The sequence below is a fragment of the Chelonoidis abingdonii genome, chromosome 9 (genome assembly GCF_003597395.2).
Source record: "Chelonoidis abingdonii isolate Lonesome George chromosome 9, CheloAbing_2.0, whole genome shotgun sequence".
NCBI classification, from domain to species: domain Eukaryota; kingdom Metazoa; phylum Chordata; order Testudines; family Testudinidae; genus Chelonoidis; species Chelonoidis abingdonii.
In genome coordinates this window covers 67,790,870-67,815,501 of record NC_133777.1, presented here as the reverse complement: position 1 = coordinate 67,815,501, position 24,632 = coordinate 67,790,870, and the positions used below count along the sequence as shown (strand labels likewise).

Sequence of the window (24,632 nt, the reverse complement as noted above, 5' to 3'; positions counted from 1 at the left end):
TTTGAAATCCAGTTCAGGATCAGAGAAGGATTAGAAAGAATTCTCAGGGAGAGAAAATAAATGTGCAGACTTCATTACAGCATAAATACCTTATAGTAAATATGGCAGCTAAACCAAAGGCAAGGCATCAGTGGTGAAAATGAGACATTATCCTCTGGCTGCACCACCACTATTGTACTGCAGCTGAGGACCCAGTGTACAAAGCCAGTTGGATCAATAAGTTTGTTGCCCTAAGGCCATGGAGTCTACACTAAACTGGGGGAAAACACTCATTTCTAGTGTGCTTAAGGTTTGCTCATCTTAGTTCTTTAGTTTTTCATTTATTCTGGGTTTCATGGAAAAATTATTTTAGATCATCTCATTTTAAACATTTTTAGGTGTTAATATACTTTCAACAGAATGGAAATAATTACCATATGGCTGCAAAATTTGCCATCTGTCCAAACACACTAAAAGACAATTAGTCTGTGTAGTCTGTTTATCAATCTATAAGTGACAATATTCAAAGTCCTAGTAATGCTGGTTGCTGATAGTATAAGTTTTCATTGGCCTACCTGTCTGTCCTTATTATAATCAATATGTAAATGAAATGGAGAAAATTCCTACAGCGATGTCCTTCACCCTAGCCCAAAGGAAAAAAAAATCTGCATATATGTAAAAGAACTTGACAAAATATTCAATATTGATAAGTGTCAGTATTTCGTTTGTACTAATGCATTTCTATTTTATAAAACAAATCCGAACTTTGTTTTCAACTTAAAGTTCACAGCCAAGAAATATCAGCAGGTCTCTGTGCTCTGTAGAACAATAGAATTTAATAATAGATTCTGCCCTGTTACGTGCATGAATCAAATCTGAAAATCTACAAGTTGGAAACACATAGTCAGTAGCATCATTTATCTAGGGTTATATATAAGCTTGTTTTAGTCCTTCAAGGTACCTTGTCTGGGTTTTAAACACTGAATAGATCCATTATTGTTCTTACTTGAAGTACACTGATCTTTAGTACATGCTGAACTATTTTTTGAAGCATATTTAACTGTGAAGAACTAGGGCCAAGGTTTAAGAAAAACTACTAGTGATATTGTTGTCCAACCTGACACCTTGGAGTGGTCTGATTTTCAGAAACTGCTGAAAATCAGGTCCCTTTGGGTAAGTCTGCGCTGTGGCTGAGTGGTGTGATTCCGTGGTTTGGACAGATTCACACAGGCCCAAGCAGCTGCTTGTGCCGCAATATCTACGGTGCTATTTTTAGTGCACTAGCTGGAGTAAGCTAGTAAGCGTCTGTCTGTCCATGCAGGAATCATGCCTCCCAGCTACAGTGTGGACATACCCTTTTGGTGCCTAAGTTGGGCACTCAAAATCACAAGTTTATTTTTTTTAAATCTTGGGTTCAATTTCTGATGGATAATATGGATTTCTAATAATACTGTAACTTGTGCTCTCAGTTTTCTCCACGATACACCTAACTCCATTAGTCTGTATAATACAAATTAATGTCTTTTGTTCCACTACTTTTCTGTCAAGTCACAGTGGGACTCTACCAGCATAGGCATGGAAATCTTGCACATCTGACAACCCATCCTTTCTGGAGGTCAGGAGAATGCCAGAGGATCCACAGTTATGTGCAAATGCTGTTACCAGTCCTTTATACTCATAATAAATCCGCATTTCAGAAATCTGCAGTGCAGATCTAATGGTACTAGATGTTCTTAGATTTTTAAAGTTTGTCATCTTTGAATAAGCTAATGTCTAGCAGGTCGAAGTTTCAAGTTGTATTTTTTTTAATATGTAATGGGGGAAAAAAGACCCATCTTCTGTAAATAGAGTGAAATGTTGTAAGTTACTTTTTTTTGCTGTAGGGATGGGAACTCCTAACTGTGTCTATGGCTGATTCTCCTTTCTCCCAGCTCTTCATGCGGTAAAACACCCCAGAATATGTTGCCTCATGTACTATTGGTTCCGCTGGTCTCTGTCTCTGAGGCACCCATTTTCACCTGCTGAGGCACTTGGGGATTGTTGCCCAGATTTTCCTAGAAAGCATCGATGCAAGTGCAGTTTGGCAGCATGGTAGATGCAGATGCACAAATAGGTTTGACACAGGAATAGTGTGTGGGAGGAAAAAAAAGCTGTTTTGTGAACATAACCATGCATTTCGTAACGAGGTCTGGCGAGTGCCGTGAGTTGGCTACAGAAGCATGGCTGTATGTGTAGTATACCCAGGCCTTTACTCTCTCCTCCCCCTTTGGTATGGTTTTGTGTACATTATTTTCAGGAATTTTTGTCCTCTAGTTAAGGTGTGCTAGAAGAATCCTGCTAGTTGCAGCCCTATTTACACATGACTGAACCATAATTAACCTCATTCTGCTTTCAGTGGTCGTTATGTGCACTAAAAATCCATTTTGACCATCGGTTTGTTCATCAGGACCACGAAATAGAGGAATTCCGTATAATGGCCTTTTAAATTATGATTGATGGAATTTCTTATTTGGCGCTTTAGGCAGTAATTCAAAAAGAGGTATACAGCTTGTTCTTTAAACTGTGAGCTGGTTGAGATATTTAGTCATATTTTAAAATGTAAGTGGAAGGCAAGCCTTGAGAGAGAATATTTGAATAGTATATGGAAAAGGTATATCAGTAATTACATGCATGGGTTAATGCACCAAAGTACATCTTTGTTCAAGGCTCTGTGTAGTTTTATGACATTTGAAATTGTTGAGCCTTTGATTATTCTATTCTGCAATAGCAGTACTTTGATTGTATTACTGATTAAAGTCAAGTTTTCAGATTCACTTATACAAAGGTAACATAATCTAATGTTTTAACTTTTAATATGCAAAGGAACTAAAAAATTCCAAACGTCAACACGTTGCCTTGGGGAATATCAGTGGATTTGTCCTCTCTAATGCCCCCACTCCCATATTAATTTTTCAGACTTCATAAATGTTAGTAATATTTTGGTGTTCTGTTCTGAACTTTAATCTGGTTTTTGTTTGGCTTTTTAATAAACATCAAACAGTACATACAACCTGCAAACATTCCCTGCCTAGCACTGAGCATTCATCCTATTGACTCAGCAAGCCTCCAGAAGGACATTCCTGGTGTTGAATGATGGCAGGGCATAGTATGCTGTGCCTATACTATCCTTTTTGTTTAAAAGTTTCCTACCATTGCTAACACTTGTTCAGCTCCACCAGTGGTAGTAATGGTGAGAGTGCAGATAAGGGTCTAGGTATTTAAATTGTCTGAATCTGCACTGAGCTGGTCTACACAACATTGTAGTAAGAATACTGGCAGTCACTGACACCTTATCTACCTCAGTACTTCCACCATAGTTAACAACCATGGCAAGGCCCTGGAAGGACTTTGAACTTCTATTGGTCTCCTTAGCAGAGACGAAATGGCAAGTGCGGTGAGAGATTTTAGATGTGTGTCTCCGGCTGTTCAGCCCCTGTATCTGTGCCTGCATCTTAAAGATTCCATGAGGGATAAGCACCTAAAAATGTGTATGGACTGGGTTACCCTGTTTGGACATGTCTTACCTATACCTTAGGACAATGGTCCCCAACCTTTTTCGTCTGACAGGCGCTGGGCGATGAGCCACCGAGGACCGTGGCCAGCAGACAAGCATCTGCCGAAATTCCACCGAGAAGCAGCAACGTCAAGAGGAGTCGCCGCCGAAATGCTGCAGAAAATCAGATGCTTGTCTGCTGGTCAGTATGCGGGCGCAGATAGATGCCCCGGCGGGCGCCATGTCTCCCGCAGGCATCACATTGGAGACCACTGCCTTAGGAGATGTTAGTGAGCTACGTTTAGGGAACTTAGCAAGCTAGTTTATAGATTTGCGATTTATTATTTGTCTGTTTTTTCATTTTTGTTTTGTTTGGGGAGGATATTACCAAGGGAAATTACTTGTTATTCACTTGTTAAGTGAGGTTTATTGCGACGCTGAAGCATAGGCCCAGACTCTCTCCCCGGTTCTGGTTTCTTTGGGCTGCTCCAATAATATAAAGAGTTGGAATTTGGATGTCTATCAACTGAGAATTTCCCTGGCATAGTGCAATTCCCAAATGGCATGAAGCTGGTATCATCTGCTTGAGTCAGACAGAGATTCAGTCAATTATAACTGACTCCCTTGCGGACCCTCCTCTGCTGCCCTGAATGGATCTTGGCTGCAGCAGAGAACCAGGCCTAGAGCATTTCAGAGCAGCCTGCAAGGTGGAGAGTTCATGAATTGGAAATAATTTATTCTCATCTCACAAATTAGTAATCCTGACAGATCATAGCTTTTATTTAGTGCGTGCAATCAGCCTGCTGAGCCAAAGAGTTGTGGAATGTAGCAAAGAGGGTTCTGTCTGGATTCTGTTTAGTTAGGGTTGTCTTAGCATCACAACATCAATTACAATTAAAAGCTAGATTCCTTCCTTTTTACTTTCTTGCCATATCAGATCAAGATTTTATACTTCTAATTAGCAAACAAAATAACCTGCAGTGAAATGTGACAATGGAAACAGACAATAGAAAACTTTTAACATCAGAGTGCCACAAATGAGATTGTACTCTCTTAGGAGTGAGCACATCTAATAGACGTGAACATGGTTGCTCACCTACCATGGAATTGCAGATGATCCTTGTAGTCCCCTATGTGTTAACAGGACCTCAATTGCCATATATGACAATCTGGGGAGAGGACTCTGTACGTGCACTGACAAAGAGGGAAGACAGCCATAAAGCCTAATCCCTTCTTCCTCAGCTGTCTGGCATTTGAGTTTGTCTCCCATGTCAATGGAAGGCTTTGTGAAGATTTCACAGATCTGTACCAATGAACCAGATTTTAGAGCTTTTAAAGCAGTAGTTTGTTTTCTCAAGATTATAAACATATTGTGTCTGTGAGAATTCTCAAAGATACACACAACAGTTTCACAGGCTTTTTCACCAAGTAATAAAAATATTTTACAGTTTTTTTGCTCACAGACTGTACTTATTTTTTATTTCAGGGAATCATACCTGTAGAGGATTTCTTTAGTTTCCATTCAGTTCAGCTCCTCTTACTCATGTTGCTGGCACAAAGTGCCAGAGGCTAAGCAACAGCAGTTCGTGGCCCTGAGTGCGTAGCACCAATGAACACACCAGGGTGGAGAAGCAAAACACAAGTTTATTTGAGCTCAAATAAGGTGCGAGGGAGAATGCAATCTCAAATCCTGCACACCTAAAACAAGCAGTTTCTTCCTTTTATATCCCAGTTGTTTACTACAAAACTTTTTCTTGCTGACTAGCTGATCTCTCACTCCCCCCTCCTTTCCCATCCAGCTGCAGTATCTTTTCTCACTCAATCTTTTTGTCTTCCCCCTTCCTCCCCCCTCTCCGCTGCTGAGACACGTATACAGTATCTTAAAACGGCCTTGAGCGTGCTTTAGCCTAGCTTCAATATATTACAGCAGAAAACTGACTATTACAACTGAAAACTGCTAACACTACATTTTTGTACATTAAGTTACACTAGGTTACACACAGTGTTTAACGTGGAGGAACAATGGTTCATTGAGGCCTGAGCAGGAGAGCTTCATCGGCACTCGTGATCTTCCACCCTCCCGAGCTACTTAGATTTATGCCTAGTGACACCAACACTCATATATGAAATTTCTTATACAATCTATTCATAGAGCATCTTGAAAAATTAATAATTGTGTTAGAGAGCGCCTGCTAGGCTAAATGTGAAGCCAGTATATGAATTAAGATGTTTGCATTTAGCTATGTGTTTGAAGCAGGACATCACTATGCAGTGAAATCAGATGCTGCAACGATTTTCGCCCTCTGATGATTTTTATCCTGAAGAACTATGCTTGCTGATTTAAAAAAAAAAAAAAAATCAGCTGCTAACTCAAAATGCATTTGATTACCATTTCTTGCTTTAACAGTACATTCCTCTTTAGCTCATCTGGCTTTTCTCTTTCTATATTATTTCTTGCCTCCAGTATCAGCTGGAGCTATTACAGTTCCTATGCATGCAAGGAGCTCCTGTGCTAATTTCCCTCCCTCTATTACAATAATACTGTCCGCTAATAAAAAAAAAATGGAGCTGTATAAATGTGTGTGTTGCATGGATTTAATATCTTCAGCATGCTAGTTAATAGCAATTATAGTATTATAAAATGGATTCTAAAGAATTCTGGTGGATTTGAACCAGTCGTATGACCCTGCAGTTAATGAACATTATTACTGTGTTCAGAACTTCTTTTCAAGTAGGTAACCTCTTTGCCATCATTAATAAGCATATAGATCAGGGGAGGGCAAAGTTTTTGGCCCAAGGGCCACATTGGGGTTGCAAAACTGGATGGAGGGGTGGGTAAGGAAGGCTGTGCCTCCCCAAACAGCCTGGCCCCCACCCCCATCCGCCCCTTCCCACTTCTCGCCCTCTGACTGCCCCCCTCAGAATCCCCCATCCATCCAACACCCCTGCTCCTTGTCCCCTAACTGTCCCTTCCCATCTCTCCCTCCTCCTCCCCCCCACCCCTAACTGCCCCCTATCACCCCGCCCCCTATCCAGCACCCCTGCTCACAGGCCCCCTGGGACCCCACACCTATCCAACCCCCCTATTCCCCATCTCCTAACCGCCCCCCAGAACCTCCACCCCATTCAACCACCCCCTGTCCCCTAACTGCCCCTCAGAACCCCCCAGCTCACTTACCACACCGAGCAGAGCATGTAGAGCAGCATGTCTGGCTGCCGTGCTGGCCGGAGCCAGACACACTGCCACTCTGCTCGGCAGGAACATTCAGCTCTGCTGCCCAGAGCGCTGCCTGTGCAGCAGCATAGCTGTGTGCGGGTGGGGAGAGGAGGGAGAGACAGGCGGGTCACTAGCCTCCCTGGCTGGGAGCTCAGGGGCGGGGAAGGTCCTGCAGGCCAGATGTGGGCCGTAGTTTGCCCATCTCTGATATAGATCAATGCAGGAGATGCACTTGAATTTCAGCAATTGAAAAAGTCACAAATAGGGAAATTCAAATAATTTTGAATTAAAATAATGAAAAAGTAGGTTTTCCCCCCTAATTCCCCTTTTCTGTGTATTGTGTTCCCTCTCTGCTTGTGGCTTTGATTTTTTTTTTTTTTTTTTTTAAAAAGCCCTCCAATTTTGCACCAATTATGCAAATATGCCATTGTGGGTACACTTTATAGCACATAAATGTCTAAGAACCTGTTTGCATTCACAAATCATCTACTTGAATGCCCCTGTGCTATAAAGTGCACTTTCAATATTGAGCTTGTATTTGTTTGTGGAGACAAAACATGAGGCTGAAAATAGGCTCAATTTTTTCATTTTCTCCCTAGCTGGTTGTGACACAGACCCTTCCCATTCCCCTCCCAAGTTCTTCATGTTACATCTTTCCCCCTTTCTACTCTTCATGCCCTCTGCTTAAGTTTTCTTTTTCCTTCCTCTCCTGCTTTGCTCAGGATTGAGTCTCTCTCCTCCTGGGCTACGCTTTTTTGTTATATAAAACTCAAATGGAAGATTGGTTGAGTTTCCAGACCAAATAGAATTTAATTGGGCCAGAGGAAGAGCCTGGTGGGGAAGTGCTGGAGGGAACTGCAGCCTGACAAGAAAACTTGAAGCAAAGAAAAAGAGGTTGTTTTAAAAATTAATTATTGGAGATATACAAATCTCCCAGAACTGGAAGGGACCTTGAGGTCATTGAGTCCAGCCCCCTGCCTGCACTAGCAGGACCAAGTACTGATTTTTGCCTAAGATCCCTAAATGGCCCCCTCAAGGACTGAGCTTACCACCCTGGGTTTAGCAGGCCAATGTTCAAACCACTGAGCTATCCCTTCTCCTAAATGTTAGTGTCCTGGCCCAGTCCTAGGTAAACTGCTCACCTCCCCCACTTCCCCTCTGCCTCATCAGTTTCTTTACTCCAGCTTGATTTATTCAAAGCGATCAATAGAGCTGCTGATTAGTAAAGTCTTATTTGTCAAGGTTTTTAGTTGTTTGGGTGGGGAACATTCTAGTGGTGCTTTAGCCTGTGTTAAATTAACACAGACAAACATTTTCCTGGTTTAGGGAAACATTTGTTTAAAAACTGGCCTGTAACCTTATAAGTGTTACCAAAGAATTGGAAGATCTGAGTTGTATTTCCAGCTTTGCTATTGATTCTCTGTGTTCCCCATAGCAGGTAGTTTTGTCAATTTGTGTCTTTTTTTTTTTTTTTTTTTTCTCACGTCTTATGGAGATATTACCAACATTTAAGAGCTTTGAAATGATATTAAAGATGTGTTTCACGTTTGTCCCACCCATCCTATGTCCTTGACTGTTCTTCTTATTCTGTGCCCTAGAATATTTTGCAATCTTACTCACAGGTTTAAATGTGCGTTTCACTTTTGATTGTTAAACATCCTGGCAGCAGACTGTGTAACTTGTGTGAAGAGTCTGATGGAATCTGACTGAGCTGACTTAATTAGTGTGTTCCAGTTTGGGGCTGGGAACAAGCTGTTTACTTTTGTAACGCTTGCATGCTGTTATTCCTGGTGTGAAGTGTATAGATTTCAAAAGTTTGTCATTATGCTGCTGCATTTTGCGTTATGGGATTTAAAAAAAAATCCTACACTTAATTCTAGTGAGCTTTTTCATGTTTAATTCAAAATATTGCAGATGTTTAAAATACAATTCAGTTTAGACTTTGGATACCTGAGTCTCTTCAAGGTGTGATGTCAGATATTTTTTAAAAAACAAGTCTTCCAAATCTATCAAATAATCAAGTTAAGGAAGACACTCTTCCTTTTACTACCTAGGGTTGCCAATTTCGGTTGGATGTGTTCCTGGAGATTTCATCACATGACATAATCTTTCATTAAAGAATAATCTTTAATTCCTGGATACTCCTGGCCTGTTCTGGAGGATGGCGACCCTACTCCTATCCCTTTTGTTCTCCAGTGAAGAGCTCTGTTGTGGATTTATGAACTTCAGGAGGGAGCAGCCATAGGTTTTCCCACACATCCCTTTCAGTATATCTCCATACTGACCTGATACACTTCCTGCTTTTCTAATCTTTGTCAGTAAAGAGAGAGTTGTGGTACCATACTGTGTGTTGCATTCATAATATCCATGAGGAGTAGGATTAGACCATTAAATCTATTTAATTCATGACTTATGGCATAGGTCAGGGGTCAGCAACCTCTGGCATGTGGCTCGCCAGGGTAAGCACCCTGACAGGCCGGGCCAGTTTGTTTACCTGCTGCCTCGGCACGTTTGGCAGACTGTGGCACCCACTGGCCATGGTTCACCATCCCAGGCCAATGGGGGCAGCGGGAAGCGCCGCGGGCTGAGGGATGTGCAGGCTGCAGCTTTCCACCACCCTCATTGGCCTGGGATGGCAAACTGCGGCTAGTGGGACCCGCGGTCTGCCGAACCTGCCGACATGGCAGGTAAACAAACTGGCCCAGCCTGCCAGGGTGCTTACTCTGGCAAGCTGTGTGCCAGAGGTTGCCAACCCCGGCATAGGTTGATCTTGCTGTCTTAGAAAGCAAGTATCAGTTTCACTAATGATTTCAGTAAGCTTACTGCTGGGCCCTTCAACCCTGGTTTCCAGAGGTAAAAGACTTTCTTCATTTCTTCACTGCGCCATAAGAACCAGTGAAAAGGCTTGCACCATTTCTTAACTGTAGTCAAAGATTGAAAAATGTTCAATGTTCTTTTGAACAATGATTAAAGTTTTAGATAAACTTCAGCCTGTGTGCAGAGTGCCACGTGTTTAAAAAAAAAAAAAAAAAAAAAGAGTTGTAGCCGTCCTCTCCAAAAAAAAAAAGAGTTGTAGCCGTCCTCTCCTCTTCTCTGTATTAGGGTCAGTGCTTTGATCTTTGAAAAAATTATTACTGGTAGCGGAGGGTGTGTGGGTATGGGAACATGCATCTGTGTACTCACTCACTCACTTATGCCGGGGTGAAATATGTGTGAATGAGTTATGAAAATATATCGTGTGTGGATATTTGTCCAACTTAGGCCACGTCTACACTATGGGATAATATCGAATTAGCTAAAATCGGTTTTGTAAAACTGATATAAATTCGATTTCATGCGGCCACACTAGGCACAGTAATTCGGCGTTGTGCGTCCATGGTCCGAGGCTAACGTCAATTTCTGAAGCAAGAATGCAGGAATAAAGAACACTGAGTGTTTAGTGCATAAATGAAGGGGAGGCAGCCTCCGGCGTGATGGATAGTCCAGGCAGGACATTAAGCGGTGTGGAGGAGAGGAGCCCAGCATGCTGACTGCTAATGACAGTCCAGGCAGTACAGCAATCTTTTTCTTAATACACAGGAAAGGGAGGGGACTGAAGCCCCCAGTTGCTATGATGAAGCTGGTTATTAGCCGTCTGTCTATCTATGAGTAACAGCATGTTGCTTGATGTCAACATGTTAGATATTCATGAGTGATCGGTTCTATCCTATGCCGTCTCACCACCGGGGGGGGGCGAGGGGAGAGGAGGCAGATCGTCTTCCTGCTGCAGCATCGCGTCGTACACAGCCATTCAGTACACATAGGGTGACATTGAAAGTAGTCAGAAATGATTTTTTTCCTTTTCTTCAGACGTGGTGGGGGGCGGGGGAGAGAGAAACTGTAGGAGCTATGTCCTGAACCGCCAGACACTGTGTTTTGAACCTACAGACATTGGGAGCTAGCAAAGAACTGCCATCTTTCAGAGACTGCTAGTGGAGCTGTGGGATAGCTGGAGTCCTCAGTACCCCCTCCATCCATGAGCGCCATTTGAGTCTCTGGCTTCCGTTTACGCTTGTCACCAGCGCTGTGTATCCAGGAGATTTTTTTTCAAACGCTTTGCATTTCGTGTTCTGTACGGAGCTCTGATACAACAGATTTGTCCTCTCCCTATACATGCGATCAGAATCTAGTATATCTGTATGGTCATTCGTGGAGCTCTTTTGGATTTCGAGACTGCATCGCCACCCGTTCTGATACCGAGCTCCTCTGGGCACTAAACAGGAAATATAATTCAAATATCGTGGGGCCTTTTCTCCTGTTTACTGCCCCTGCATCCAGAGTTCGCGATTGCTGTCCAGAGCGGTTCAGTGGTGCACTGTGGGATACAGAGAGCAGGCAATAACAGAACGATTTCCGTCCACACTAACCGTAATCCGAACTGTTAATATCGAATTTAGCGCTACTCCTCTCGTCGGGGTGGAGTACAGAAATCGATTTAAAGAGCCCTTTATATTGATATAAAGAGCATTGTAGTGTGGACGGGTACAGCATTAAATCGATTTAACACTCTTTAAATCGATTTAAATGCGTAGTGTAGACCAGGCCTTAGTGTTTGATATAAGGAGATTTAAGTAGCTAAAGATATAGAACCTGCTGTACCACTTAGCTCTTCATGAGCCCACTGTGCCAAGGAAGCCTGGGACAGAAACTAGAGCTTTTGTTTAACAGCTGTTCACCAGCTGAACAGGCATGCCAAGGCAGTCAGTATGCAGAGCTGGATAAAAGAGCTCTATGCAAAATATGGTTGGACTATTCATGTTTTTCACAAAAACAACACAAACAATTATTTTAAAGAAGGAGAGAGACATTTACGGATGATTTGGCCAAAAGGTTTGTTGTTTGCTGACCTCTTCATTATTATATCTATGGATATGTTGACAAGGAATTGAGCATGGGGCCTCGTGCTGGGCACTGTTCAAACATAGATAAGAGATAGTCACTGAGGTCAGAACACTGCATTTCTAGGGTATTAATAATTAACAACAAAAATGTTGTTCTCTAAAAAAAATTACATAAATTGCTGCAGTTTTTAAATTGAGGGGAGTGGTGACCAGCATCAGGGTCAGATTTGGTGCCTTAATGGTGATTTTATGTTGGTGGAGTGTGGCATTTTCCTGAATCACTTTAGCACAGCGTTTCTCAAACTGGGGTCGCTGCTTGTGTAGGGAAAGCCCCTGGCTGGCCGGCCCAGTTTGTTTACCTGCCCTGTCCGCAGGTCTGGCCGATCGCGGTTCCCAGTGGCCACGGTTCGCTGCTCCAGGCCAATGGGAGCTGCTGGAAGTGACACGGGCCGAGGGACTTAGTGATTGCCACTTCCAGCAGCCCCCATTGGCCTGCAGCGGTGAACCATGGCCAGTGGGAGCCGTGATCGGCCAGACTTGCGGTCGGGACAGCTAAACAAACTGGCCTGGCCCACCAAGGGCTTTCCCTACACAAGCGGCGACCCCAGTTTGAGAAACACTCCTTTAGCAGATCAACAAGCTTTGCTAGAAGGCAAGCACATGAATTGAGACAATCAACCCTACAAGCCCTGCTTACCATGGTTGCGTGTGGTTCTGTGTTAACAGCTTGGTAAGTTTAATACTTGTAGGCTTCAGTCCTGGAGCTTGTTATGCATGAGTGGATTACTGCAGCCATGTGCTGCCCTACTGATTTCAGTGGGTTCTATATGCATGCAGCATTCTGACTGCAAGCAACAATTTGCAGGACTGGGCCAGACACCGCAAATCATGTCCCAGAACTGGTAGTCAAGCTTTTATCATTGTATTTCGGAGTGAAGAAATGAACGCCGAGGTTGGTATTACTTGTGTAAGAATTTGCCATGCCTGTATCTATATACTTCATAATAAATTTGTACTTGGACTAGTGGGCAAGTGTTCTGAAATTTAGACCAAGTACTACAAAAGGCTTTTCAGCTAAATTTTGATTTTGCAAAGTGCTAACCAGGAGTTCTGATATGATCATCTGAGTTTCAAATGACACCAGTTTCTTATATACAGAAATCTGAACTGGATAGGGAAGGTGTTGTATGGCGGGGATGATGCGGAAAGGGTGTAGTTCTGTGTTTGTATAGAGCCTGGCATAATAGGGTCCCTTACCTGATTCAGGCCTTTGGTTGCTATCGGAATGCCAAAAAAAAAAAAAGAGAGCGAGAAAAGAAATTAGGAAATCACCTTAGAACCCATATAACCTATAATCGTGTTGTCTCAGCCATGCAGATTTCTGAATTAAAGGATTTATGTATCACATATGTTAACTAATTATTTTTGAGCTTTATTGACAGTTACCAATTACATCTAAAATATATTCTTTGAACAACAGGTGCTGTTTATTTGCGTACTGTGAAAAACATGTGAAGTCCAATGTTCAAAAATATTCCTTGCTATATTGCTTTAAAATAAACCGCAGAAGCTTCAGTGAGGAAGGAATAAACACACATGACATGTTTACCAGGAAACTTTTCCTTGCTCATCAATCTCTAAACAAAGAGACATTCTTATTGAATAAGAAAGCGGCTGTGTCAAGATGTACTTTATCTCCACTGTTGTCACTTTCTCTATAGATATAGCACAGATTGCATCCTGTGGAAAAAGATTTATCTTGCACAAATATTTTCTTCCTACGCTAATTTTCTGGGATAGTGGTCCCTAAAGATGTGACTGTTAAAACGATCAATAACAGTCAATGACATTGCTAAATTAATACATCGTTAATTTTCTTAGAGGAAGGACACACACACAGAATAATTCTATAGTGAACGTGGTGCTTGTGAATGCAGGTGATTTGACAGAACTAACACCCCACCCCCCAAACTCCACAGAACATATGCTGTATGGGTGTCCAAGACTCCTCATTCTATCTGCAAATATACTTATCCCCAGATGGAAGACCACTTCTTAGAGTGAAAAGGTAGTTATTCTTCATGTGCCCAATCTATCCTTGCCCTCTTGGCTGAGGCAGCCAATAAGCTTGTCCCAATTATCATGGGGAATTTTGTGGGGCTGTGAGATATGGACACCAGTCCACTAGCCACTGCATTGAGGACACAAGTTAATTTCACATAGGCCAGAGGTGAGCAAACCTTTTGGCCTGAGGGCTACATCTGGGTATAGAAATTGTTTGAGTGGCTATAAATGCTCACAAAATTCGTGTTGGGGTGCAGGAGGGGGTGAAGGCTCTAGCTGGGGGTACGGACTCCAGGGTGGGGCCAGAAATGAATTCAGTGTGTGGGAGGGGGCTCTGGACTAGGGCTGGTGGAGTGGGTGCGGAGGGTAGTGAGGGCTCTGGCTGGGGGTTCAGGTTTGGGGTGTAGGACAGTGCTCCAGGCTGGGACTGAGGGATTTGTAGGGTGAGAGGGCGATCAGGGCTGGGGGTAGGGTAGGGGGTTGGAAGCAGTGTCATGTCTCCCTTCCATCTCCTATGCAGAGGTGTGGCCAGGCGGCTCTACTACACGCTGCCCTGTCTGCAGGCATCACCCCTGAAGCTCCCATTGGCCACAGTTCCCGTCCAATAGGAGCTGCGGGGGTGGTGCTTGGTGTGGGGGCAGCATGCAGAGCGGAGCCCCTGGCTGCTCCTATGCGTAGGAGCCAGAGGGGGAACATGCCGCTGTTTCTGGGAGCCACACGGAGTGGCCCCCGACCCTGCTCCTCGGCTGGAGCACCGGAGCTTGGCAAGCCCCAGACCCCACTCCCCAGTGGGAGCTCAAGGGCTGGATTAAAACAGCTGGTGAGGGGCCAGATGTGGCCCATGGGCCGTAGTTTGCCCACCCTGACATAGGCCATCAGACCATTATTGGATTGCAATATCTTTCCTTTATAGCTGACCAAGGACTGACTTAAGCTGGTGACCTAGCTATGAAGAGCTGTAATATACCATTACCTATCTGCTGAGCTAATCAGTCCACTGTGAGTCTCACTTTCATTAGCATGAACTTCAAATTTCTCCCCAAAAGTAAATCTGATTGAACTTGCCTTCCCTCTCTTCCTGCCACGTACTGCTGCAGAATAGGAAAGGAAGGTTGATTTTTCATAAACATCCTTCTACATAAGAATGGGGAGTGAGGAAGGTATTAGTTATAGTCTTACACTTTCTATGATAGTTTTTACAGTAACATTTAATGGCTGTGTAAAATACTTAAAAGTAAACATGAATCCTTCTAAATCTTATTAGGAGAACAACAAAAGGAAGAAATGGTAGTAATGAGGCTTGCAGATTGGGGCTATAGGGTGTGATTTTGTACACACCAGCAAGTGCTACTGGAAGACACTTGGAGTACATCTATGCTGCAGCTGGGAGCATGCCTCGCAGCCCAGCTAAACTGACATATGCTAGCTGCGTCTTAGCTAGCATGCTAAGACTAGCAGCTCAGGTGGTGGCATGAGCTAACTCCCTGAATACAAGTCCGCCTGACCCTGTGGGTCCATACTCAAGTTTCTAACCCGTCCTGTTGCACAAGTCACAATGTCCACACTGCTATTTTTGGCATGCTAGGTCAAGCAGAGCTAGTGTATGTCTATCTAGCCAAGCTGGGAGGCATGCTCCCAGTTGGAGTGTAAACATACTGTGACAAAGTTTCTCCTCCACCTTGATGGGTCCTGCGCTTATTGGCGGATTTGTTCACCTCAGTGATCTTCCCTTCTTGTGGAACCCACAGTCTGAGTCAGCTCCTCCTGTGTCTGATCAGGAGTTGGGAGGAACCCAGGCCCACCCTTTACTCCGGGTTCCAGCCCAGGGCCCTGTGGATCGCAGCTGTCTATAGTGCCTCCTGTAACAGTTGCAGGACAGCTACAACTCCCTGGGCTACTTCCCCATGGCCTCCTCCAAACACCTTCTTTATCCTCACCACAGGACCTTCCTCCTGGTGTCTGACAATGCTTGTCCTCCTCAATCCTCCAGCAGTATANAAGATCTTAATTGGCTCCAAGTGCCTTGATTAACCTGGAGCAACTGCCATTTGGTTACCAGGGTACCAGGGATTTGTTTAGCCTGGGGCTAACATACCTGTTTCTCAGTACTTTACTGTAGCCATCTGGCCTTGCCCCATCACAATACCCATATGTACAGTACTTCCAGTCTGAGTAGTGACTGTCTGTAAACGTAGCACCTTTTGTGCTCAAATAACCCTGACAAATTCCTTTTTATCAATTGGTTCTAAAAGAGGATAATATACTCATTTTTGGGATTGTCTCAGTCGCAAAACCGCTAGATCCCATGTAATAGTGAAGCAGTCTCTTTGCCCACCCAGTACTCTTTCAGCAGTATGAGAGACCCCCATTTTAAATGCATGTCCTTTAGAAAATAACTTTTCTTGAACACTCCATTATGTAATGCTTTTATAATTTTATATTGAGCATAACACAGAAAACTGTTGTGCCTTGCATTGTGCATTTTATTTAAAAGAATCCTCAGCACAACATTAACTGTTTTACCAGAATGGCAAATGGAAGAATTGATTCTTGATTCAGATACCAGAAATCATTACTAAAAAAAAATTACCATGTGGGTTTCAAAGCGTGGTGTGTGTTTATTTCATTTTTTTACAGCCAGGGCTACACACATGAATCCCTGATATGCTATTAGCTTCAGGGCCCCTTTAATGCAGTTGTTAGAAATCACAAGCAAGGAAATAATTCTTTTTGAGGCTTCTGGAATTTTAGTTGCAGCTGTCACTTTGCCATGTGAGAAACAATGTGATGGTGCGAATCTTATTACCTTATGGGAGTTCTGTATATCCACAGTTAGTTACGTGTTTGCAATGTTCAAACACAATTTTTTTCTTTAGTAATTTTGCTTCATAGTAGACTGTCATAAATGCGTGCCATTCCAGATGCCACAACATATGTGGAGGTTGATTTGTTCTTTTCGTTTATCATACAATCAATAAATCAGTGGGTAGTAGTACTGGAGCCAGATAATTATTGATATCAAGCTTACTATGTTATATATATCAAAAGGGAATCCTTGTTAAAGCACAAAGCGGTTTACCTTGTATCAGGTGACTTTGTGTTACTATCTAATTTTTCTTTCATGGAAAATTGTCCATATCTAGTACTTGCTATGGTGCACCATGCAAATCTTTTGGGATCATCCGCAAATGTAAGTATCATCGTGTGCCTGGAGATGGCCTCTAGCAGCAAGTACTGTATTACAAAAATCCCAAGCTTAGATGTTGTCTGGAGACCTACAAATTCTGTACCAAATGCAAATGATATAAATAGAAAATAACTATTTTAAGTACTTTAATAGTATGTATTTATCAATGGAAATCGTGTAAAACTACCTAGAACAGGGGTCGGCAACCTTTCAGAAGTGGTGTTCCGAGTCTTCATTTATTCACTCTACTTTAAGGTTTTGCGTGCCAGTAATACATTTTAATATTTTTAGAAGGTCTCTTTCTATAAGTCTATAATATATAACTAAACTATTGTTGTATGTAAAGTAAATAAGGTTTTTAAAATGTTTAAGAAGCTTCATTTAAAAATAAATTAAAATGCAGAGCCCCCCTAGACCGGTAACCAGGATCTAGGCAGTGTGAGTGCCACCGAAAATCAGCTCATGTTCCGCAGGTTGTCTACCTCTGACCTAGAGAGTGATGGGAAACTAATGAGCATTACCAATTCAGGTTCAAGCTTACTAAGTAATCAAAGAAACCTCAGATATCCAAGCTTGATTGGTATCTATTAATTATTAGTACAGTGCACAGCAGAAAGGTAGATGCATGACCAAGCATGTGGAACTGAAGCTTGCAGCTGATGGCAAATATGACACATGGGTCACAGTGCTGGTTCTTATTGCCCATTCTCACAGTTTTATGCTCCTAGTTTCTTAAGATGTCTGCAGTTTCTGTTACTACTAGCTTCCTTTTTCTGACCCAGATATATCTTGTTTTTCAGTACATTTCCAGAATTTGTCTTTTCATAAAATTTCTAACTTCAGAATTAATTATCTACTGCTTACTCAGTATTTTGTTGTTGGTACATTATATTTATATATGTAGTCCCGTCTATTGCAGTTAAGACATTGCTTCCTTAGTCGAAAGGCCAGGGTACTGTGTTAAAGGGTCACTGTCTTTCTTAACAAATTTTACAAGCTGGTGTTTTTCCCTTCTTAGCCTGACCATCAATGATTACGGGAATCTGGTTCATGAGTGAGCTCTAGGCCTTATAGAAAGTCTGGCTCGTAGTTCAACATGTGTCTCCAGATAATGTTTTCAGTGTCAGTGCAGATAAAAAGCAAGTGACTATAGACCACTAAAGTGAAAATTTACTTGCTATAAAAATTTGTCTGACTGTATGTGATCCATAGGAAACTTTAGACTGGAACTCTTTTAGACATGCTATGTATTTTATGAACCTGAGTCCTGATCCTGCAAACAAACCTACGAGTAACTTTTCACATGAGTAGCCTTTTTGAGCTCATGTGCACATAGTTACTCAAAACTGTAAGTGTTTGCATGATCAAGGGCATGATACCATTAATGCCTGAACCTGACAGTAACTCCCTACAGCCAGGCAAGTCCTTGTGGCTCCCTGTGGGCACACCAATTTGTTGTCATCACACATTGAGTCAGTTGTGGGAACAGGGCTTTGTTTTCAGCTTCTGTGCATGGAATAAAAACAGAGCTTGCACTCTTTCTGTATTACCCCTAGGAAAGGGATAGATAAGAAGATAGAAAATATCATCATGTCACTATATAAATCCATGGTAGGCCCACACCTTGAACACTGCATACAGTTCTGGTCACTCTATCTCAATAAAAATGTATTAGAATTGGAAAAGGTGTAGAGAAAGGCATGTAAAATGATTAGGGATATGGAACAGCGTCCACATGTGGAGAAAGAAGAGACTACGAAGGGGAGGCATAATAGAGGTCTATAAAACAGTGAATAGTATAGGGAAGTGTTATTTACGTCTTCACATAAGACAATGAAATTAATGGGCGGCAGGTTTAGAACAGCCATAAGGAAGTACATCTTCACACAATGCACAGTCAACCCATGAAACTTATTACCAGCGGATGTTATGAAGGCCAAAAATACAACTGGATTAAAAAAAATTAGATAAATTCATGGACGATAGGTCCATCAATGGTTACTAGCCCAGATGGTCAGGGATGCAAACTTATGCTCTGGGTGTTCCTAAATCCTGACTGCCAGAAACAGAGACTGGACAATGGGATGGATCACTCAATAATTGCCCTGTTCTGTTCATTTCTTGTGAAACATTTGGCACTGGCCACTGTCAGAAGACATGATGGTGGGTTAGATGGATCATTGGTCTGGCCCAGTTGGCCATTCTTGTGTTCTTACCAACCCTAAGCATTCAGAAGGCCCATAAAAGCCATGATGGTGATTTAAAGTTCACAAGACTCTTATAATTTTAGCATCTTTTTGCCTTTTTTTCTTTTGTTGTTGAGGTTTTAACATTTTGGTTCTTCAGGCTTTTCTCCATGACCATGATGGCTAGAAATGTATCTTTTTCTAATGAAAGTGGACATTTTCATGTAACCAGATGATTTCATGTTCAGGGGCTTTAAGAAAAACACCAGATATCACAGGAGGACTCTCTATACAATCATGAGATGGCAATGCTGTTGCTCATATTCAAATTTTTATAAACAGCAACGATCCTGACAATGAAATAAATCATCCATAACTGTAGAATCCCCCCCACCAATACACATACTATTTTTGCACTTAATTATTTGTTCATTTATAGTTCATGAATGAAGGGTGCAGTTATAGTGATCACAGCTATCTATTGCACAAGAATGCCTTCTTTCTGGCAGAGTGGTTTATCATGAATTGCTGGGTTATGCCTCTACAGTATTCACAGCTGTTTTCTTATATATGATTGAAGATAGAGCCATCTTTGGAATTCTTTCTAGGGTACATATCCAAAGACAGGGAGGGACTTGATAGCTATGATCGTGTTGAACCCAGAGCTGTGGTCAAGTCTGTGTCCAGAAAGTATTCAAAAATGCCAATTTAACACAGATTTGGTAATTTATTCACTTGATCTGATTCTGAACATAAGAACGTAAGAACGACCGTACCGGGTCAGATCAAAGGTCCATCTAGCCCAGTATCTGTCTACCGACAGTGGCCAATGCCAGGTGCCCCAGAGGGAGTGAAGCTAACAGGCAATGATCAAGTGATCACTCCCCTGCCATCCATCTCTGATGAACAGAGGCTAGGGACACCATTCTTTACCCGTCCTGGCTAATAGCCATTTATGGACTTAGCCACCATGAATTTATCCAGTTCCCTTTTAAACATTGTTATAGTCCCAGCCTTCACAACCTCCTCAGGTAAGGAGTTCCACAAGTTGACTGTGCGCTGTGTGAAGAAGAACTTCCTTTTATTTGTTTTAAACCTGCTACCTATTAATTTCATTTGGTGACCCCTAGTTTGTAATATGGAAAGTAAATAACTTTCCTTAATCCACTGCTCCCACATCACGCATGATTTATATACCTACATACCCGCCTCCTCTTTTCCAAGCGAAGAGGTCCTAACACTCTTTAATCTTCCTTTAGTAGAACCCTCTCCAAACCCCTAATCATTTTAGTTGCCCTTTTCTGAACCTTTTCTAGTGCTAGAATATCTTTTTTGAGGTGAGGAGACCACATCTGTACACAGTGTTCGAGATGTGGGTGTACCATGGATTTATATCAGGACAGTAATATATTCTCAGTCTTATTCTCTATCCCCTTTTTAATGATTCCTAACATCGTTTTTGCTTTTTTGATGGCTTCTGCGCACTGCGTGGACATCTTCAGAGAACTATCCACGATGATGCCAAGATCTTTTTCCTGACTCATTGTAGCTAAGTTAGCCCTCATCATATTGTGTATATATAGTTGAGGTTATTTTTTCCAATGTGCATTACTTTACATTTATCCACATTAAATTTCCTTTGCCATTTTGTTGCCCAGTCACTTAGTTTTGTGAGATCTTTTTGAAGTTCTTCACAATCTGCTTTGGTCTTAACTATCTTGAGTAGTTTAGTATCATCTGCAAACTTTACCACCTCACTGTTTACCCCTTTCTCCAGATCATTTATGAATAAATTGAATAGACTTGGTCCTAGGACTGACCCTTGGGGAACACCACTAGTTACTCCTCTCCATTCTGAGAATTTACCCATCTCCATTCTGTTCCCACAGCGTGTCTGGTTCATAATTCCCTGGGATGTGTTTAGTTTAGTTATATTGTAATTTTGTTCTGAACGCAATTATTATGGGTCCGGCTCATGTTATTCCAAATAACTAGTGTACATGAGTAGAGTATTTATTCCATCATCTGTGTATTTGTAAATGTTTCTGTGCCTGTAAATAAATAAAGCATATAGAAACTAAACTTGTCAGACTTCATGGAGCATGGAGGGAGACTTTATTTTAAACAACAACACAATGTTAGAAACTTTTTTCTTCTTGTTCTATATCTTGGAGGTACACCTCTACCCCGATATAACACGAATTCGGATATAACGTGGTAAAGCAGAGCTCCCGGGGGGTGGGGGGGGGGAACTGCGCACTCCAGTGGATCAAAGCAAGTTCGATATAACGCAGTTTCACCTATAACGTGTAAGATTTTTTGCCTCCCGAGGACAGCGTTATATCGGGGTAGAGGTGTATATGAGGTTTCATTTACGTTACAATGTGTGCTATGGAAATTGAAATTTGAAAGTAAGTAACCTAGCGTATTTAGTCTTGGGAGTGTATTCAATAATTTACACACAATAAATGTGTAGTGATGTTGAAATTCTTTGGAACTGAAAACTATTAAGCTATGCAAAATTAAACTGGTGAGAGTGAAGATATGGTGTAGCTTTGTGTTTGGTAGTCCTATGACTATTAAGAGTGAACTAGAATTAGATTATTGTAGTGCTTTAGCTACTTATTAATAGGGGTGTATTTTGTGAAATGAAAGCTCTGACCGTTTGATATGGAAATAAGTTTGGCAGAGGTGAACTGGGCTTGCCTTTCTCCCCCTGTTATCTGAGCAAACCTTGCAGTGAGATGAAAAGGAGAGCAGCAGAAGGAAAGGATTACACTCCAATGAAAACAGCAATACTACCTGGAGTTTTCCTATGCTTTCAGATGTCACCAGCCACTGCTGGACTTTCACGGGACTGCACATCTTGGTTTAACATACCCATTCCATTTTTAATAATCAGGAACCAAAGATGGCAAATCAACACTAAATGACGTATCTTAGAGACGTCTTGCTCATACTATGTAGTAGTGAGTGCCAGTGCTGTACTCTGCTGTTGGAAGCGTTTTGTAGGGCACATAAAATAACTACATTTCATTCCAATCTGGTGTTTGGTAAAATGGTGTCTCTCTCAACTACAATATGTTTATATAAAACAGATCTTGGTTTTGCACATTATTATTCTATGTCAGTTGCAGGGTATTTGCACTTGAAATGTGACTAATACACATTAAATATGCATGGAAAATCTGTGGGGCGGTATAATTTATAATGGGACTGAATTATTCTCTTACACCTTTTGAAGTGAAAGCTGTGTCATGAGTGCAAGTAAGAGCAGAATTTGGCTCTCCTGGTGTACTCCAAATTTGACTGGCTGGTTGTGAATGTGGCTTTTACTTGATGGTGCCAGTTAGAAATTAAAACGTTAATTGGGGAAGATGCATTGTTTTCAGTGTCTGTCTCCTCTTCTCTTTGAAAGTTCTTGCACTTCTCTATATCTCCTCTTTTTTTCTTTTCCTTCACTGTGTGCTTTACCCACAAAACTAAAACTAGGAGTCACCTGATGAAATTAATACAAACAAGAAGTAGTACTTTTTCACACAACACACAATCAACCTGTGGAACTCATTGCTGTGGGATGTTGTGAAGGCCAAAAATAAAACTGAGTTAAAAAAAGTAGTAGTAAAGTTCACGGAGGACCCGTCGATCAGTGGTTATTAGCTAAGAGGGTTGGCATGCAGCCCCTTGCCCAACACAGTTCTTAATCTCTGCAAGAAGCCGAAAGTGGAAGATAGGAGTGGATCACTCCAGGATTGCCCTGTTCTGTACAGTCGCCCTGGAGCTCTGGTATTGACTGTTGTTGGAGACAGGATACTAGACTAGACAAACCATTGGTCTGAGCTAGTATGGCTGTTCTTATGTACCCATCCCCTTTATTTCTGTCTCTTCCAAGTCTTTCCCCAGAGTATTTCCTCTAATTCTGTTTTCTAAATTGGCCAATCAATCTCTTCATTCCCCTTCTCCCCAACATCCACCCTCGTACACACCCTCAGCCGTAACTTAATTTGCATACACACCCTCTTCCATGGACTAGCAGACACCTTGATATGCAGAGGACTAAACTGCAGTGAGGTCTCACTGCTCAGAAGTCAATATCATTTGAAAAGGCACGACCTTACCCGTCACCCCAGTGGCTGGATTCCTACCAGGTTGCTGCCCCTGAACATTTTTTGGCAGCTCCATTTATTTTTGTAGATGCCAGCTGGTGTAAGTGTTTTGAGTAAATTGGAATGCCCTCTCCCAAACTCAATCTGCTACTGCCGCCGCTACCATACACAACGTCCTGGGTGCTGGAGGAGGAGCTTTCTCTCTAGGCTTTCCCTCCCACCCAAAGATTCCTGGCTACCTCAAGACTGCAGGTGGTAAGGGTATCAGCCTCTGTTTTGGGGGTTTAACCTTCTCAGTAAAAAAACTCCGGTGTCTGCCTGTGCGCAAGGTTTCTTTCCCAAGCTGCAAAAGAAGACTGAGTCTTGCTACTTTGACTGCTCCCCAGAGGGTTCTGAATAGCAGTACTGGAACTGTCAGTCTGCAGACTCAGGATGACAATGTTATGTTTGTTATTCCCACAAAAAATACAGAGCAAGGCAAACAGGGTGAGGGAAGATATCTATTCCCTGGCTGCGGAGCTATTTAGTATTTTTTTAAGAGCCCAAGAGCAAGTACTTTAAAGGGCAAATTTCTCTGACTTCCCCATTATGGATAAACTGTCGCTGCTTACTCAGGTGGCAATCTGATATATTTCAATATGAAGATAATTATTGGCATGGCAGCGAATAGACTCACTTGTATTTGCTTAATAAAAACTTGACATGTGAGTAGACTTTAGGCCTCTTAACTTGAGTATTTTATGATTGAAGTAGTCTATGTATAGCATAGAGAAATGCCCCTTTTTTCTAGCTAAGTGCTGCACAAATGTTAGCATTTGAAATAAGAGCCATATTCACATACCTAGGACTACATATAACATCAGTCTCAGAGAGCTACTGATAAGGAATAACTGGAATAATTTATATTTCTTCACTGATATAATGAGAAAGTCCCATTGTATTTGAAGTGTCTTCCTCATGAGTATTGAATTTGGCACAGCCATCCATCCAGAAACTTACTTAAGAACTCCTGAAAAGTTTAAAACCTTGCATATGTCTTAGAAGGAAAAAACATTACTACCGCACTTGCATGTTTTCATTTTTAGGCCTCATTAGGCTTTTCACCAGCAAACCACCTTTGCCAAGTTAATTCTACAGTTAGTGTAGCAGATATGCCCAATGTCAATAAATTTACAGCTCTGGCTTTGTATCATCATCTATTATCTAGCACCTAGAGACCTCAATCAGGATCAGGGCTGGTTTTTGCTACATGTTGTGCAAACAGAGCAGACCACAGTCCCTGCCCTGAAGATCTTACGGCCTAGAGGTATGTCAGCATTTTGAGCTTGAGGTGTAATTTCCAGATCCAGGGCTCACCCTCACTAGCTCTGATTGAGCTAGGGCACTAAAAATAGATGGGTAGCTGCAGCAGTGGGAGGGGCTAGCCGCCTGAAGTAGGATCCTGTCTGAGATGCTAGCTGTGTACTCAGGGCTGTTAGCCC

At 42.1% G+C, this 24,632-nt stretch overlaps 1 protein-coding gene across 1 annotated transcript in view; it reads left to right on the top strand.

Annotated features, from left to right (window-relative positions):
* HOMER2 (homer scaffold protein 2) overlaps positions 1-24,632 on the top strand; it is a 131,345-nt gene that overhangs the window by 38,463 nt on the left and 68,250 nt on the right. The gene's annotated exons all lie outside the window — the stretch shown is intronic.